A 6,032-nucleotide genomic window follows, 5' to 3' on the forward strand; every position below is an offset into this window, starting at 1 on the left:
TATTATGATTCATTAATTATCATTATATACATAATACTAAAGTTAGCCAAGGCTAACTTTAGCCTATCATAGGCTAATCAGGATCAAGGTCCACATTTCATAATCTGACAGATTTTTTCAAATACAAGGGGAATGTCCAGTTGGTTCCTAGCAATATAAAAATTGCATATAAACAAACAAACAGTAATACGATATTTCTTAATAGATATGTATTATTACTGTTTATGGACTAGTCAAATCCTCAACATTTGCTTATATTTTGGGGAACAATCAATCAATCTTTTCTTTTGTCTTATAGTTGTTCTTTTGCTTTTACCAATTTCATGATGAAACGTATTTGAGTTTGTATTCAGTCAAGTTGAACCATAAGGTAAAATTTTGTTACAGATGTCTACTGATATCTACAAGGCATTATGGATAAGTTCATTACTATTCAGAAACGTAGTGTAACAGAGAAGAGTGAATCTGAAGAGGCTTCGACAAAATAGTCAAGAAGGTGTTCTGATGCTGAAACTACTGCAAAGGTCAGTGCATAGTGCACTGCCATCTCAGATACAGAAAAAGAAGAAAGACATTGCTCTGCTAGTTCTAAACCTGTTCAACCACGTTTAAAGGAGTATCCTAAGCATAGTGAAGGAAATATCCACTGCTCGGTCATTTGTTGGTGCTTGGTTTGATAATATGATTGGGCTGAGTACTCTCAAGAACGTGAAGCAATGTTCTGTTTTGCTTGTAGGCACTTTGCATCACCTTCTCATGGCAATGCAGACGATGCATTTGTAAAGAGTGACTTTAGACGATGGAAAAAGTAACAAGGAAAAGATGGGGCCATTGCAAAGCACCTGAGCTCATATATCCATAAATCCTCCTATACTGCGTGGATTGACTACCAACACAATACAAACTAATAAAACATCCATTAAACAGAGTATGAGTGAGAGCTATCAGAAGAAAGTCTGTGAAAATCGTCATTACATAAAAACTCTTGGTGAGATTATTCTCCTGACAGTAACACAAAATATAGCACAAAGAGGTCACAGAAGAAGGTGACGATGAACAAAATCCAGGAAATATCCGTAAACTTTTTAGATTCATTACCAAACATGATCCTGTTATAGCTGAACGTGTCAAAAGTAGTCCAAAAAAATGAGAAGTACTCCAGCTCTGCAATACAAAATTTTATGAAGCCAAGGATGTAGCAAAACTGAGCAATTAGCGCTGGTAGTACGATTTTATGATGAAATCTCACACTGCATTCAGAATGTTTTATTTCATTCACTCTCATGTCTTCATTGGATGCTGCATATATCACAGACATAATACTGAAAAATTTAGAAAAATTCGTCTTAGATTATAAATCTCTTGTTGTCTTGGGATTTAATGGAGCATCAGCCATGAATGGAGGAATTAGTGGCGTTCAGAAACGTATCAAAGAGAAAGCACGTTTTGCTTATTATGTTCATTGTTAAGGTCATAAGCTCAAGTGTTGCAAATAATGTATCACAAGCATCTGAATTTTTCAGTCTTCTTGAAGAAGTCTATATCTTTGTTGGTAATGCAGTGGTTCATGAGAAGTTCCTTTCTGTACAGCGTGAAATGTTTCCTGAAGAACAAATTCGAGAACTTCAACATCTCAGTGATACTCGCTGGTGTCGGGCTACCTCCTGTGAAAATGCTTTATTACGTCTGGAATGCATTATAAGACTTTTGAAGGGGACTTCTGCAGATGATACTGGAGCTCGAGCTGTATATGCTAGAGGTTTACTTGCTCAGATTGATGCAGAATTTGTTTGTTTATTGCAGTTTTTCCATAAAATTCTGGGAAAAATAAATAAAGTATCTCAGCAGCTGCAGGACGAACAGGCAGACCTAGGAAAAGCAGCTAAGCTTATTTTTTGTCTTCGTGAAGATTTAGCTGATGTAAGAGACTCCAACTTAATTGAGAATTACTCTAATAGGGTTGACGAACTCTGTAAAAAATGTGACATCTCACCAACAGTGACAAGAAAACGTTCAAGAAAACCTCGACAGCTCCGTGATTTTATCATTCAGGAAACAACTGGCAAGAGAGTTGTGGAGCCAAGTCATGCACAACACGTCACAATCTTGTATTAAGTACTAGACAGTTTAAATAGTGAATTACATCGTCGATTTTCCAAAGATTCATGTGTAATCTTCTGTGTCATTTCTGCTCTCTGTCCTGCAAGATAGACGTTCTTACATGAGGATGACTTTAAGTCATTTGCTTTATCATATTCAGTTAATCAAAGTGATTTAAAACACGAGCTACCTTTAGTTAAGAAATTGCTCCAGAAAGAACCTCAGCCACCTATATCATTGGTGGAATTTTTGTCATTTATTCATCCATATAAATCTATCTGCCTTCGATCGCTTATACAGGTTACTATTGATAGCTGTAACACTTCCTGTTACTAGTGCTTCTTATGAAAGAAGTTTTTCCAAAATGAAATTAGCAAAAACTTTTCTTAGAAATTCAATAACTAGTGAGAGGCTAAGTAACACTGCACTATTATCAGTTGAAAGTAAACGGGCTGAGAGTATTGACTGAGATAGTTTTGTAGATGATTTTGATAGCCGACATGATAATCGTGGAATCAAACTCACTAAACATTTTGAGAATTATCCCGACATGGTTCATATCTGTTTTGTGTTCAAATGTGTATTATAAAAACTTACCACTCTTTAATAATTGCATATTGTTATGAATTGTATATAGTTTTGAATGTCGAAACAACATTTTGAGAATTTCCATGATAAGCCTCATATCTCTGTTCATTTCATTAATTTATACCTTTCCTTACTTTGTTCGAATGTGCATTATACAAACTTGCCATTCTTTAATAATTGCATATTTTTTGGGATTGTATATAGTTTTGAATATCAAATCAGCATTTTCAGAATGGTCATGACATGGTCCATATCTGTCTGTTCATTTCATTAGTTAATACCTTTCTTTAAGTTGTGCAAATGTGTATTACACAAACTTAACATTCTTTAATAATTGCATATTGGTTGGGATCGTATATAGTTTTGAATGTCGAACTGAACCTTTTCAGAACTGTCATGACATGTTCCATATACATCTATTCATTTCATATAGTTACTACCTTTCTTTATTTGGTTCAAGTGTGTCATACTATCCATTCTTTAATGTTTGCGTATTGTTTGGAACTGCATATAATTTTGAATGTTAAATTTTCATATCATGCAAGTCAGGTAAAATATCAGATGGATGATTTACAGTTGTTTTGCTTAGGAATCAAACAAAATTCTATAATATGAGTTTCAAAATGTTTCCAAAATTGTAATTATTTTTACAGACACCTTTCCTATGATGCCCACCCAACAATTATCTTTGCCTCAGAGTTGCCCCCCCCCCCCCCCCCCCATTTTTTGAGGGGTAGAATCGCCATTGGTTGTAACTAATTGGATTGGGGGTTAGAGTTCATTATGTCAAGCATACCAAAAGTGTCGTTGTGATCAGAGTTCATATGAGTATAGTTCCCCGACTCGTGCCATTACTTTCTTTGGCGATTTGTAGTTCATTAAGATTTAACCTAACCACGGATCCCCAAGAACGACGTGGCCATTGTTTAAGTGATGATTTTCTAATTAAGGCCTCATGTGTTCCAGTTTCATTTAATTACTGTCAGAAAAGAATCATGAGTCGTAATAAAATTTTTGTAAAATTTTGCTGATCGCTTTCACTTGCCCTTCACGAAGGGCTAACCACTGAGCCCTAGGCTTAGACCACTATCTAAAAAATACAGCGTCAACCCACGCACAGATTTGATGACGTCACGGGAAAAGAATGCTCCGTTTTCTCTCATGTTTACGTTTGGACGCGGAATTTACTTATAATAGGACCACATTTCATTTTGTCCTAAACATTACCCCAAGTCATGCATTACCATCTTAAGGAAAAAGGAAGGAGGAAAAAAAGACAGCAGACATTTGTCATATTAAATCTTGTATTAGTGAAAACATTTTGGTCTGAATTAAGCAAGAAATAATTTGACAAAATTGTTCCATGTATATATTACGTGGCTAACAAGCGACTATGCGCAGAGAAATTCTTCCTTCTTCCTGGTGCACTCAAAGAGGTAGGAAATGTGTGTGTGTAGCCAAGCCATTCAAAATGTAGAAAACCCCGTGATTAGGTCAATATCAGATGTTTATCCACATGTGTTTGCCATCCGTTGGGCAGTCATGTTGAAAGGGTTATTTAACTGTTGCTTAAACATTCAACTGTAGATTCAAATCATTGCTGCGTTCTAATGAGAATCATTTTTGGTGGTTTTCCCAAATTTGCAAAGTGAATTTAGAGCAGTAATTTTATCACTGCGCATTCGATCATATGTACAGTCACTCATATAAGTTCATGGATTATTGAGAGAGATTTCCATTTCACCCATTTCTGGATGACATGTGTCTGGGAGTGCGAAACTGGCTAAATGTTCGGCTACATAACTGCTGTAGAAAGTTTCGATGTATGCCCGTCTTACGTCACTATACAGACCCGTTGTCCAGAAAGGGGGTGGATGATTTTCAGCTCTATGCCCAGAAACATCCATGAACTTATATGAGTGACTACACATACATTTAGGTTTCATGTTTGTTTGACTAAGCTGTGATGCATCAATTTCCCTGATATTAAATGTATTACAGTTAAGTTTTATAGCAGAATCATTGTAAAAGACCACTAACATTCCATCTTTACCCTCCTGTTTGTGGATCTCTCCTTCTTCGAGGTTAGGCTCTGTCGTCCCATAACATCTGGGATGAAACGAATCGTTGAACAGTCGCTAAAATTCGCGACAGAATGTATGAAATATCATACTTCTTCTTCACCATAGCATATAACTTCAATAATGACTGAAGAGACCGAGGCCTCTTTGAAACTGATACAAATGGTTTTCTATTCCTTACTATCATTTGAAAGCAGTTTTCTCAAAATGTAGACTAGCTCACAATCATATACATATATATATATATATCTATATATCGTATATATATATATATTATAATATATAATTAATCTATCATACATATATATATATATATATATATTATATATATATAAATTATATAACGATACCACAGGAAATGATAGTCAGAAATCCAAGCGCTTTCGTCTTTATTCAGACATCGTCAGTAGCTCCTTGACGATGTCTGAATAAAGACTAAAGACGAAAGCGCTTGGATTTCTGACTATCATTTTCCCCGTCGGTAGTTTGCTTTTATTTATGAAGTCCCACGGTGCATCTACCGGTGTGATTTTTTAAGCATAATAATAATATATTATAATTATAATATAATATGGTAACTGTGCATTTGTCTATATCTAATTATATAATTAATATATTCATTTTTTCAAATTAATCTATGAGAACTACGTAGGGTATAAGTAATTTTCCAAATAAAATGCAACAATACTGATTATGAAGTGCACAAAATTATAAGGTTAATTAAGAAGTGCGTATGAGAGCCATTTCATCACAGCTAACTTCTCTCGATTAGGTTAGGACGAGTTTGTTTATCTAATGTTAAAGAAGACGTCATCATCAAAATTTACAAACATTTAGTACGGAAATAACATGAAAAAATTCACTTCAGACTTTTCATGCTGATAAGGTAAAGGAGTAATAAGAAACAACACTACATTCCTTAGGTTCCCCAAATGACGAAGATAAGAAGAAATCGGTTTACCTGTGCAAGAGAGATGACCCAATAAATACTAAGGAAACTCAAGTGTGAGCTAGTCTACATTTTGAGAAAACTGCTTTCAAATGATAGTAAAGAATAAAAAACCATTTGTATCAGTTTCAAAGGGGCCTCTTTGTCTCTTCAGTCATTATTGAAGTTATATGCTATGGTGAAGAAGAAGTATGATATTTCATACATTCTGTCGCGAATTTTAGTGACTGTTCAACGATTCGTTTCATCCCAGATGTTATGGGACGACAGAGCCTAACCTCGAAGAAGGAAAGATCCACAAACAGGAGGGTAAA

This window comes from Macrobrachium nipponense, chromosome 7 (assembly GCF_015104395.2).
Source record: "Macrobrachium nipponense isolate FS-2020 chromosome 7, ASM1510439v2, whole genome shotgun sequence".
Classification (NCBI taxonomy): Eukaryota; Metazoa; Arthropoda; class Malacostraca; order Decapoda; family Palaemonidae; genus Macrobrachium; species Macrobrachium nipponense.